Here is a 13877-nt window from a genome sequence, read left to right as displayed (position 1 = left end):
CCACCTACCTTATGATTTGGTCGCAACTCAAGGGAACCTGTCGCCCAATCTTGCCTAGCTTTCATAGCCATAAGCCAAGGTCTTCCAAGGATTAGCGGATAGCCCTCCCCCTTAGTCGGGATCACATAAGCATCAATTGAGATTGCCACACCAAAAGCTGAAACCTTCACTCCATTAACCTTTCCCACACAAGCCACCCTTACATTATTTGCCATCTTAGCTTGTAAGGAAGCTTTCTCGTTTACTTCCAAACCCAACCTGTGCATTAATTTCTCTGTCATAACACAAATCTCGGCTCCACTATCTACGTACACATTGGAGACTCGCTGACTCTTAATCTCTGCATCAATGACTGGCACGATATCCTTCATGCCTCTTGCACTAATAGACCCAACTGACTTTGCCTTAGCCCTCCTGGTGCTGACCATCTTAGACCAGGTTCTACGCATCTTTGGGGAAAGGTGGAGGAGTTGCTGCCATGAAATCTTTGGTCCTTGCTTACTCACATCTGCTACCAGGTCGTAAGGTATGGATCCTACCCCAAGTGGAAAGTCTTCTACTCCTATGTGCCTCCTTGACCTACTCTTCCTTTTCTTGTCTCCTATCACTTGGGAGGAACCCTCATTCCCTTTATCTGGCTCTGAAGCTTCCATTTCATCAGTTCTTTGTCTCCTAACTCTCTTTATTGGCATGGCAACAGCTTCCTCCATTTTTTCTTTCCCTTTATCCTTACCATTGTCAAGACTTATGACAGAGACAGCCCTGTCCTCCCCTCCCGATGGTAGTGGAGGGATCTCTGCTGGTGCTTGTGGTGGTGGAGGAGGGGGTCTCAATATTTGGATTGGTGGAGCCACGTGTGCATTTTGTCCATTTAGTGGCCTAGCTCGAGGAGGAGTGACTTGCTGGCGAGGAGGCCGTCTTTGATTACCATTTCCTTGATAGCGTCGTGGATGGGGGAAATAATACATGCCGTGACCTACCTCTCCACAGTTGTAGCAAATGTACTCACGTGATTGCCTTTGTCCTTCTTGTCTATTTCGTTCATTTCCTGGCTGGGGAGCCCTTACACCTTGAACCAGATTGATGGACAGGCTCTCTAGTTGATTGGTGATTTGTTGAAGTAATTCTTGTTGAGAGGACTCTTGGTCTGTTGCTCCTGTCCCTGCTACTACCCTTGCCGTAGGTTGAGCTAGCGGTGGAGGCTCCATTCCCCCTTGTAGTTGAGCTTGGAATTTTAACTTCCTATCCTTCTCCCTTGCATAAGTCATAGCTTTATCAAAGGTATCTCGAAATTTACCTTTTACCTTTTCTCAAAGGATGGGGTAAAGCCCTGTCAGGAAACCGTTCTTCTTTAGGCATTTTGGCGCCCTTTCTCCTTCACCTAGTGATGCACACCATTTCTCCCACAGGTTGGAAAACTTTCCTTCATAGCTTCTATAGTCATTGGGTGATGTTTGGCGTAGCTCTAAGAGCTGTCTCCATATCTCCTCTGGAGGCTCATGGCGGCGAAATTCTTCGATGAAGGCCATCTTTAAGGACTCCCAGTCTCTTCTTTCTTCAGGTGCCAAAGTTTGATACCATAATTTTGCACCTTCCCTCAAGACCAAAGGAAAGGCCCTTAACTTAGTAGCTTCCTCATCCCTTCCCGATACCAGAAAGGCCATTTCCAAATTATCCAAAAAGTCTGGAGCAACCTCCCCAGGCTTACCATAAAAATTAGGGAAGGCCATAAGTGAGAGAGTAAACAATTACACAAACAGCTCCAATTTATTTTAAAATAGAGTATGGTAATCACAATTTGGAGCTTTAGCACAACTTAGCTCAAAATAGGATGAAGATCGACACATCAAAGGAATGGTAATAGTCTAGTAAGGGTAGAATGACAGGATGAGGAGAGCGCAAGATTTCCCCAAGTCTCTCGGCTCCAAACAACAGGACTATTCTTTGCTGATAAAAGATTTTTCTATCAATACAAATATTCACACGGATATGACGCACAAAATGGAAAGGAAACATGCGGGGATCATCATTCTCATTATTGGCATCCATACTTACACACAAGAGCCTAGCTTAGTTGCACCACCTTGGGACCAATGAGGCTGATCAGCCACAGAAGGTCAGCACCTCAGATCACTTCGACTCTTCTTGATGCATCTGTGAAGACGTAAGGCGTGATGGCAACACTTTGTACAATGCTGAGCCTTTTAGCAAGCAACAATTGGATGCTATTACCATAATCAGCATGACGAATGAAAGTGACACCATTAATGTGCAGCACATCATCAACTAAGATAGTTTCCTTAGATTGAGATAACTTCTTGAAAATTAGCAGCAAAGGTAGGGCAGGGAGGCTTTTCACCCGGTCTCCAAAGCACTTTGGACAATATCCAAAGTGATCTTCATGCGGACAGGAGGTTGGCTTGGGATTGGTGGTGTCTGGATTCACAAAGTGCACTGGGAGCACTTGCAGACGGGCGGCAATCTTGTAGGCAAGCCTTCGCCTCTTTGCTTCAGGAGGATTTAGGGGTGAGAGTCGTGGTTGCAAATTGGAGGTCGAAGTTGGTTGCTCACTAGCCTTTTTATTGCCTGTAGTGGTCATGTAATCCCTTATTAATGAGATCAAGCCAAATGTTACCTTACGCTTGAGCACGCGCTGCGGCCTTGGGCCACTTAGGTGTAGAGGTGATCTTCCTCCTCTTAGTCGGCTCCTCAGGAAAGAGAGTTCTGGTGATGCTTTCTCTTCCCTTAATGTGTGTCACAGTACCTTCGTGTATGTTGATGTAGAATATTTCAAGCTCGTGTGCGTTGGAGGTTTCTGGAGCACTCATAGGTTGAGAGGAGAGGTATATCAAGCTCTTCTTCTCACTCTCCTTCGTTGGCGACAATCACGAACAAGGCATGTAGAATAACTTACTTCTTGAATTTCAATGACACTGCAACCTGGTAACAAGACCTCGATGAAAGCTTTTAAGGCCTCTAAAGCCTCCTCCTCTTCTGTTCTCCAATTTGCAAACTCCTCACGCCATTCGTCCATGTTGTAGATTGCACATCTTCATTGCTTGTGGACTGAAGGTCTGTGTAGCCCTCCTCAGTGGGGGCACCAAAATGATGGCGAGAAAAAGAGAAGTGCAATCGGGTGGCCTCTGTACTCGTGCACACTCCACAAACCACGCCTCATGCAAACAAGCAAAGAACAAAACAAAGGGGGCACCACCCTAAATTAAGAGGTTTAGGGACCTCACACATAGTGCACATAGGCAAGTGAGTCTTCTGGCATTATGATGGCATCAAAACATATGGCAAAACACATAGAAACGAAGCTTAGGGACCTTATGTAGCATATATATACACAAGACATCAGCTTAACAATACAACGGCATCTGATCATACATAACAAAGATATAGAGAAGCAAGCCAAGGATGGCATAATCCCTTGTCAAAAACAATCAACCCAGCAAGTAGGTATGATCCTACAAGCAACACATCAATACCTTAGAGAATGATGGCGAGGATGGTGGCCATGGAGCATGAGAGAAGACTCTTTATTTAGGTTTTAGGGCTAGTAATGTAGCATACTAGAGGGAGAGAGAGTAGAGCTCCATCCATAGCTCCTCGTTGTGAGCAATGTCGTCATAGCTTCGTTGCTTGGTGAAGTGGGTGAAGTGTTGTGTTTTGAGTGAGAGAAGGCCTCCTTATATACGTTTCTGAGAGGGTTTAGGATTAGGGATAAACATGCTTAAATCCGCTGATTGGGGTTACTTTTTGCTTAGGGTGGTCAACAGATTGAGGTCACTTGATATGTCACCATCAAGATATTCTCTAGAGTGATGTGAGAGGGGAGGGTAAATGCTGATTTTTCTGATTGTGACACATGGGAATAAGGCCTTGACCAGCATTTAAGAGCAGGTAAGGTGGCTGTTGAAACTGGAGATTTTCCACATGTCAGGGGGGGACCTGCTGGGTCCTCCTGAATATCAAATTCTCAAAAAATCCTCAACCATGGCTTCTTTTGACATGTGTTCTTTGAAAAAATCAGCATGTCTCTTTTCAACTCAAAAATCTTTATCCCTGTTGACTCACCTTTACCATAAGATTTTCCCCTTTTCTCCTCCTGTAACTGCATTGTTGATGCCCAATCACTGCTTCTAGTAACAGTGAACTGTTACCTACCAAATACTTATGGTGCAGTAAAGAATATTTACCATGGGTAAAAAAAGTTACTGTAGGTAAAAAGTGATTTGTATTTACCATGTAGGTGAAAAATATTTACTGTAGGCAAAACATATTTACTGTGGTAAAAAATATTTACAGTCAGTAAAAAAGTGAAAACGGAGTATGCTGTGCTGTGAGTCCACACGAACATCCTCGTGCAAATTTCACTAGAAATTCACACCTAGAATGGGCTATTCTGTAAGATATAGGTTGTAGGCATGCATAAGAGCTCGTTCCCACGTATCTTCTGTCCATGGCACTTTTTACTCTTTGGTGCTTGTGAAGTAGATTTTTCTTCTCTTTCGAGATCCCTTGGACTAGAGTATCCTCATCTCCCCAACAACTGACTGTGCCTTTATTGCATCTTCAGAAGGGGTCCTAAAAACCATGCATCAGGACCCCAACATTTGGTACCATTGCCGAGGACGATGGCTGCGCTAGTGTAATTGTGGCATAAACGAATGCATTCCCTCACTAATTTCACTTGTGTGTTTATGTTTTTGTGGATTTTGAATGTGTGTGCATAAAGAATTGTGTTCATAATTTCCTAATGTGTGATTGTATCTTGCCAATTGTGTGTTTACACACTCTAATTTCTCACTAACCGCTTGCTAATTTGACTAATTTTTGCTAGCTTACTAATGTGCTATGAAGGATTGGAGCATTCGACCATTCAATTGATCTTCAACGGAAAGGTAATTAAGGTGGTATTCTCAACCTCCTTAGAATCTAGAGATGTGTAGAATTGTGTAGAGATCCCACCCTAATGATGCAATGTAATGCTATGCTATGTTGATGCAATGTAATGTGGATTGAAAATTTTGCAATTTTTCGTTTTCACGCCGTCGTAATGTCAAAATTTTTAAGAATTGGTGGCGCATGAATTTGAGAAGTTTCAATTGCCAATTGATGAATGTGTGTTGCTAATTGGGTGCCTAATTGAGTTAACTGCATGCTTGGATGGTCAATTTCAAGTGTGTGTGCACTAAAATCAAGTGTGTGTGCATTCTAATTGAGTGTGCGTTATGATTTTTCAATTGTGATGATTGATGTGTGTTGTGCTCATGCCCAACTAATGATTTTTGAAATCACATTGCAAATCCGACAAGTTTAACCCTTTTGTGTGCGCACCTAAAGATTGGTAAAAACTGCCAATTTTTTAGTGTGTGTGTGTGTGTGCCTAAAAAAGTGTTTAATTTGCATGGTTAATTCAATGTTTTGATTGCATAAATGATGTGTGTAATGATTAAATGCTGCATTTTTGTGTTCAAAACAGGGATTTACACACTCTAGTTGCGTCAATTTTTTACCTAATTTTGTCTGTTTAATTGTCTAGACTTGATTTTATTCATGAAATTAATTGGCAATTAATTGATGTGATTTTGGCAATTTTAATTTTCTGCACTATTCCCAAATGTGTAGAGAATTTATAGAAATGTTTTGCGTATTTTTTGGATAATTTTGTAATTTTCTGCTAATTTTTGCATTAATTTTTGAGTAATTCCATTAAAATTGATATTTTGCGATCTTTATGAGCCATTTTGTGTGTGCATATTTATGGAATCATTTTTTTCGCATTCGTGCCCTCCGTGGTCGAGTTTTAAGAATTTTACTATTTCCGAGGGCCAGGTGGATAATTTTGTCGAAATTGACTTTTTTGATAAAATCTGCTATTTTCAGTGTGCTTTTGCAAGGGAGCTGTGAATCCATCAAGCTCAGCTCTTATACCAGGAAATGCTACACCAATTAGAAGCCCTAGAGCTTCTAGCCAACAGACCCCTTCAAGACAGAAACCTTTGAAAGATCATATGGTTGTTGGAAGTTTCCAATTGACCCAAGTTCCATCAGAATCTAAAGACAAATGCTTATATGAAGATTATCAGGGACAAAAGTTTCAACTGATCTCCACAAGTCAAATTCAAAATCCAACAAATCCAATAGTGTTCAAACAGTTACATGTGACCAAGCTCACATATGCATATCAAGATGCACATGGTAACAAATATCAACAAGGTCATGACCTTGTACAAATCCCTATGGATGTCCCGATTGAAACCAAAGACTATTTGAAGATGATGCAAAGCTTCAAGTTGCTAGAACAAGTGACAAAAAATTCACAGTCAATGAAAGCTAAAGTCCAAAAGGCTACACAAAGGTCACCACCAAAATCCCTCCAAAGAGATAGATTCTGCCAGAAAGTACAGTGGATCTTTTAAGGTCAAATTTTACTCAGATGCAGGAGGACAATGCTCAACAATTGCAAAAAAGTGCAGTATTACAGCCAAAGAAGTTGAAGAAAAAGGTCAATTCAAGGACACTACCATAACAAAAGCACTCAACACAGAAAAAGATTCTGAGACGATCAAGTGCAACATTGTTGGTGAAAATGAAGAAAAGATGTCAAAAAAAGTAAAGCTACATTTTTAGTTAGACAAGAACCTCATGTCCTTTTACACTTGGAAAAGATGTGGCCAACCATAGTTGGAAGATGCTCTTGAGTTTGTGAGCATATCTGGAACCAAACGAGCAGAATGCTGGGGAATCATCTCCACCACCATTGAAGTAAGCTCACAGATCATCATAGCTCAATTCCATGTGATCACAACAAAGGATATGCTAGACGACATCATAATGGGAATGCTAATGGCCCAGAAGATGTTAGACATACAGAATTCAATGAAGATGCAGGCTTCAGAGACACTGAAATGACAAAGACCAAGACTGGACACTCGTGGATGACAGCATAAGGTCCTCAAGCACAGTTAGAATGGAGACTAATATCAAAGTAGATCCTATTGAAGATGATTCATCTCCATCAATCATAACTTCAGAAGCTTAAAGAAAATCAGGCAATAACAAGTGCAAATCAAACAGAACAAACAACAACAACGAAAGCTATTGAGCAGAGATTTCCACCAAAGCCCAAAGTTAAGAAGAACGGGGTTGCAGACAACCAGGAAGCACCAGGAAGTCTAAAGCTCAATCACTCATTGCCAGCAGAATCAATTGTTGTAAGTCAGATTGCAATAAAAAGTCTCAAGCCACCCTCCATAGAGACACAGCTAGATCAAGATGAGACCATGGCAAATGCAGGCATAGATCTTCAATAGAATCAGCAATGAGAATAGTTGTAGTTCTCAACAGTACAAAAGGAGCAAGTGTCAAATGCAATTCTCTATTGGATAAAGAAGAAAATTGCAGTATGGTTGCAGATAACATTCAGAGAATTCTAGAGACTACTCAGGACAAGCCAGGTAACAGAGAAATCATGGGTAAGGTTACAAGTCAAAAAGAAATGGTTGCTACCCTTAGCATCCAAAATCTTGAAGAGCAGGTAAAATTTCAAGTGAAGCCTTCAAAGAAAATGCTTACAAATGTAATCCTTGGACACCAATGGCTAGACCAACACAAGGCCTACAAAGAAGATACAATGCTAATACTATCTTTTCCAAGGGGTAGCCAACAACAGTTAAAGGTACCGTTAATGCCAAATTGAGAGTTGCAAAAGTCACAAGAATGGAAGATAAATCTTGCAGATAAAGGTAAAGCTAAAGTGGAACTTCCACTGATTAGCAAAGAAGGTGTCATATGCCTCTACATCAAAGAACCCGCATGGATCAGCTTCTTCAAGCAAGACAAGATTTCAAAATTTCAAGTCAAATGCTGAAATCAACTGAAACCTCTAAGGAGACACCCAAAAAAGCAAAGATTTCAGCCAAAGTACTCAAGAAATCAAAGAAAAGTCAAGCAAGTGTTTGTTCCGAAAATTTTAGTCAAAGTCCATGATCCAGTTTGGATTAAGGACAGAAAATCAACACAAAAAGACAAACACATTGTGAGGTCCCTGCCCCTTTTTAAGAGGAGCGGAGTACCTTTGATAGGTCTCCAATCCTAAGAAAGAAAAACCAACGGACATTGCCTTAGCTACTACGTAGCAATGGGCATGAACCGTTAGTGAAGGATTGGTCCTATCTCGCTAAGGCGGAGCGTGACCACCATAACCCTATCTAAAAACTATCTATAATCAATTTTACCTAAAAGTATAAATCTTAGAGTGACCAACCTGTGCGCTTTTTTCCCCATGTTTCAGAAGCACAGCCGCCAAGGTTTGTCTTTTAAGATTTATGACTTAAAAAAAATTTCTAGCATTGGAAAGTTACCCAACTCATCGGGTCCACCCGTCCATAGAATGATACCGTCGGGGTATCATTCTCCCACTCTCCACACCACACTCACCCTTCTTTTGTTATCTAATTACTACCACACTGTTTAAACATACATGTTCCTTTACTTTATTTATGATACTGGTTCGTTAAAACAACCCTTCAAACAGTATTACAAACAATAGTCAAACAAGAAGTTGTTCAATTTTAAACCAACAACCCTTGGATTAGGTTCACTCAAGAATCTCTAATGGCGCTATTATGTCCGATCAGTATATACATTATTTATAAAAACCCTTGTCCTATGAGCATCCCATACCGCTTGACAAGTACTCGTGCTAATCTGGACGTACTCCCGCCACAGCAACAACGGTGCCAATCTGGGCGTCATCCTCACGCCACGGCAAAAAAAAACTGCAGTATCCAGCTGGGCTAATCTGGGTGTACTCCCACCACAGCATCAGCGATGCCATCCTAGGAGTCATCTCACGCCTCCGCAACTGCCACATAATACCAGTGCCAATAAGTAGAGAGACTTGAGAGAAACCATAGTGAAGGTGTTGGACAAACATTCTTTCCTATAACAACCAGTTTAACCAGACAATCTTTCCTACTTGTCAAACATATGCCGAGTTTCTTGGGGTTAAGCCCCGTGGTTTCGGTCTGTGTTTTCTTTTCATAAGGTAAATACTATATTTCTATGGTCTCGCATATGCAATGATGCATAACTTGAAACTGCAATACTAACCTGTACCATAGCTCTGATTGGTCTGATTGGTTGAGACATAACATGTTCTGCAGGAGTTCCACCGTTACTTGTACCAGCTTCATGATCATTAGTGCCTTGGGTTCGAGCACGCTTTGGAGCCATTTTTTTGTACTACACTTATATTATACACTTAGAACTTTAAATTGTTCAATTTTCCTAGTAATCTCCTTGTTTCCAAAGAGAGTCTGTAATTTGAACCCTCGCCAACTCGGATTCACACTTAGTGTTGTTGTTCTACATCTAATTTCTATACATCAAATATTTGCTAAACGTATTTAATCAAAAATTAAGTGTGTAAACTATGAGTGAAAGTTTAGGAATGCATTACTTTTATGCTTCACATTTCTAATCCAATTCTAACTTCAATTTCTATACTTCAACTAAATCAATTTTTAGTATTATTCAAAATTCTACTTAATCTACTTGACAATAAAATTGGTGAATGAGAATTTCATCATGTATAATAAGAATATGATGAGTTCTCTTATGTATTAACTTTCAATTAACTATACATAAGTTAATAGTGAAGATGTACTAACTAGAGAGAGTAGGTATACTTAGAGAGATTAGAGTAAGAGAAAACATACACACACATCTTTTCTAAAGTTAATTGAATCTTACTAATCCATTAGAAGACGAGTAAAAGAGAACACACACACATACTTTTCTAAAGCTAATTGAATCTTACTAATCTATTAGAGAGATTAGAGTAAGAGATAGGGCACACACACACACATAGCTAATTGAATCTTACTAATCTATTAGAGAAATTAGAGTAAGAGATAGCACACACACACACATATCCTTCTTAAAACTAATTGAATCTTACTAATATATTAGAGAGATTAGAGTAGGAGATAGCACACACACACACACATATCCTTCTTAAAACTAATTGAATGCTCAATTAATATGCACCTTATTAGTCCACTAGAGTTTTTGCTCTCTTAGTGGTTTGTGGACGCCTTCTCTCTAAAAGAAGTGGCAGCACTTCGTGAGCACTATAGAGGCAATCCCTATGTCTAAAGTGTGAGCATGGATGCTCTATTTATAGCAGAAAAGAAAACATCAAAAAAAAAAAACCTCAAAAATCATACTCGCGTTTTTGGTACCCTTGTGGTACCCATCAGCTTGACCACTTTGTCATTATCATCAAAAGATAAGGCCACACAGCCCCCCTCATTAAGATTAGTCAAGACTAGCCTCTCCTTTTCATGTCACAGTGTGTCCTACTTTGTCCCCTCCTATGTGAGTCCAGGTGAGTCCGTGTGCCTAATTAATTTGTCATCCCTGTGTATTCTTTTGTCTTTAGAATTATTTTACTTATTTCCTTAATGAAAATTTACTTTACATTTTTAAGTTAAACTTTACAGTCTTATATTAACTTTACAGTAGTAAAAGAAAATTCTACAATCAGTAAATAAGTCTTACAATAAGTTAGTTAGTGGTTCATATAGCTAAACATGTCAGAATTTTGTAGCGTAAATTTTAAATTCTAGGTTTTCTCAACCTACGATTCATAATTTGAACTCGAATATCTTAAATAATGATTGATGGGTGGTTAAAAAAAATTCAAATGCGTAATAGAACTTGTGTGCAATTTGAAAGTAGAGACCTTACACACATGGGATGGATATCATCACAATGGAGCTCAAAAGAACAGGAGTACTATGGAGGTAACAGACACATATGGGTACCAAAACCGAAGGTAAGAGCATATGAAGTAACTTCAGAACCCTCCCAAGAAAGAAGGCCCACAAGGTATCAACCTCAACAATATCCTAGGATACCTAAGAAGCAGGTATACAATAGAACAACATCAAAAGATGTTGAAGTCTACCACAACCCGCAAGAAGATACAAAAAAAAGACGGATCTCAAAGAATGTTCCTCTTGAACAAGGATTCTACACGGGCTATACAAAGATTTGGCTACCAGTCAACCACAAGCCAACGACAACTACACCAAACCTGTATGAAGATCTCAAAAAATCAACAAGACCTAGAGCGAAGCAAAGTCAAGAGATTTGGATTCCTAAGTCTTTAAATGCTCCTAGTCAAAAGTCAAATGTCAACAATCAACAGAGGCCTACAACAACATCAAAGCCTCCTATCAACACGCCTATTTGGAAAATCAAACAGATAATGGAGTCTTCATAGTCAAAGAAGGACAACCCAACCAACGTGAATGCATATTCAAAGATGATAAAACAGGTATGGCAAAAGAAACCTTCAATGCCAACTTGGTCCTTCATTAATCCTCTTTTTGAGGATTCAAGCTTACTTTTACCTGAAGAAATTTTTGTAGTAATCACAAGAATTTGAAAAGTCAAGTCGCCAGGGTGCAAAAAACACTCTTTGGCATAGTCAGAGTCCGGCTGCTGAGCCATGAAATGAGCAAAGCATTAGTCCCAAAGCTTCAAGTGATATTAAACTCTGTGCTACAAGTCGTAGTTATTAGGCTTACACTCAAGCTGGAAGAGTTGAGTATATCTAAAGTCATGTTGCTCATGCTGGATGAGATGAGCATAAGAGTTGAAGTCTATTAACTTACAATTGGTGGAGTGTCGTAGAGTCCAACACTCACGCACAGTGCACAGTAAGATGAGAGCACATATCCTCGCCAACGAAAACCATTCTTAAAGGGGTGCCAGCTTGCAAAGCCATGTCATATGCTTTTATAGCTACACCATCTTTTTGAATAACCCCTTAAAATCTTTCTTGCACAGCATATTTTTTTCCATGCATTTCTATGTATGCATAAATAGGATGTCCCATCATTGGACATATGCATTAGACACTCTTTTTTGCTTCCACCTATGCACCTTGAGTGGACTACAATAGGCAAATCAATGTTCCATCATTCTACCCTTTCATATTTACTGCCTTTTCTAATTCCATATCTATCAACAAATCATCCCTTGAGTACTTTATTAATATTTCCAATGCTAATAAGTACAAAAATATGCGTATCCCAAAGGCACTTTTTTCCCACTGGGTTTTTCTGTTTGGTCATCCAGGTATTATACCCTAATTTAAAACCTTATCATTCTACTTCCCTTGTACATACTTTTCATAAATAAACAACAGCCTCATCAGTATGCTATTACAACGGACAAATGCAACATCATCTCTCACATGAGATATATTTGAACCAATGAAGATGCTGCAGCAAATGGAACCTGATCAACAAATTCAACAACAAATGAAGACAATCAGTCCATCAACAACGAATCAAAAACCTTCCATAGCCTCCACAGACACTTTTCAACAGTGCCCGAGGACGGGCACTAAAATAGGAAGGGGGGAATGTTAATTGAGTCAACGTTAATAGAAGCTCCTAAAGACTGAAGACGTATGGATGCACATCGAGGATGAATACGAAGAAGCAGTAAATATTGGAGTTACACATTTTTCACATTTTCCCAAAATGGTCACGTATTGTAAATTCCCGATTTATTTCAAGCTATTGTAATATTTTAATGTGTTACGGTCTCAATGGGAGTTCCAAGTTGTAAAGAATAGGTCACTTACTGTGCCTAGGTTGCAGGTTCAGTAAGTGGTGAGCCCTAAAGTCCTTGGTCGGCCAGACATTGCATATTTTTAACCTAGGTATATAAGCCAGTGTGTAAAAGAAATTAGGGTTCTCGAGTCATTTGTTGAGAGCACTCTTTTGTGAGAGCTCTTGAGGTGTGTGGCTATGGAGTCCTTTATATAGTAATAAAAAGAGGGTGTGCTAATAAAAAGAGGGAAATAGTATAAACTTTCTATCACCCAAGTGTGTTAGATTGGTTATGCCATTTCCCTCTTGAATAACAGGTCTTGAGTTCAACTCCTTGTCGCCTAGATCTTTAAGGTCTCTTGGGATAGTTTCCTACAATGTTAAAACTCTCTCTCTCTCTCTCTCTCTCTCTCTCTCTCTCTCTCTCTCTCTCTCTCTCTCTCTCTCTCTCTCTTGCTAGTGCTCCCTATTTCTGGTGTATGCACACCCTTTTTGGTGTGATATCATCTACAAAATGTCCTCAAGCCTGTGCAGAGGGCAGTTCGTGCTAGAAGCTTGAGTATAAGGATATCCATCACAATAGATCTAAGATTTATTGGCCGCCCAGTTTGGAGAGGAGGTTTTCTCGTGGTTGCAGACAAGCTCATCACCTGATTCACCCTTTGTTGTTGCAAATTTGACATGGTATCAGAGCTAGGGTGTTCTCTTGAATCGGACCAATGATTTGTGTGAGTTTTTGGTGCTAAATTTTCACAACAAAAAGACGCAATTCACTATTGTTTTTGTGTTTTTCTCTCATTTAGGGATCATTTTGGTTGTAGTCATCAGATTCACAATTGTTTTCTCTTCTACCTTGACCTAGCCTCGTTGCATGCCTAATTTCTCCAAGACCATGGAGAGGAGTGATGATTCTAACACAAACTCAACCTGTGATGATGAAGTACATCATGGGGAGGAGACCGGCGGTGGTGAACCAACCATCAATAAGGAGTGGGGAGATTTATCTAGTTCTACTCCAGCATAGGTGATCCACCAATCAAGATACCTACCCTCCCTACCTTTCCCTTGGATTGGCAATTGAATGAACAACTATGCCATTTGGAAAGCTACCATGATGGCGGTCTTCGACTCTTACCATCTTGGAGGTTTTGTGTCGAGAAACTTTCAAAATCCAAAGGACCCTACAAGAGAAAAGTTATGGGAGTGTGTCAGTGCTCAAATCCGATCATTCAT

The sequence above is a fragment of the Adiantum capillus-veneris genome, chromosome 24 (genome assembly GCF_014529385.1).
Source record: "Adiantum capillus-veneris isolate H3 chromosome 24, ASM1452938v2, whole genome shotgun sequence".
Classification (NCBI taxonomy): domain Eukaryota; kingdom Viridiplantae; phylum Streptophyta; class Polypodiopsida; order Polypodiales; family Pteridaceae; genus Adiantum; species Adiantum capillus-veneris.
The sequence above is the reverse complement of the archived record's forward strand: the minus strand, read 5'-3'. Positions refer to the sequence as shown.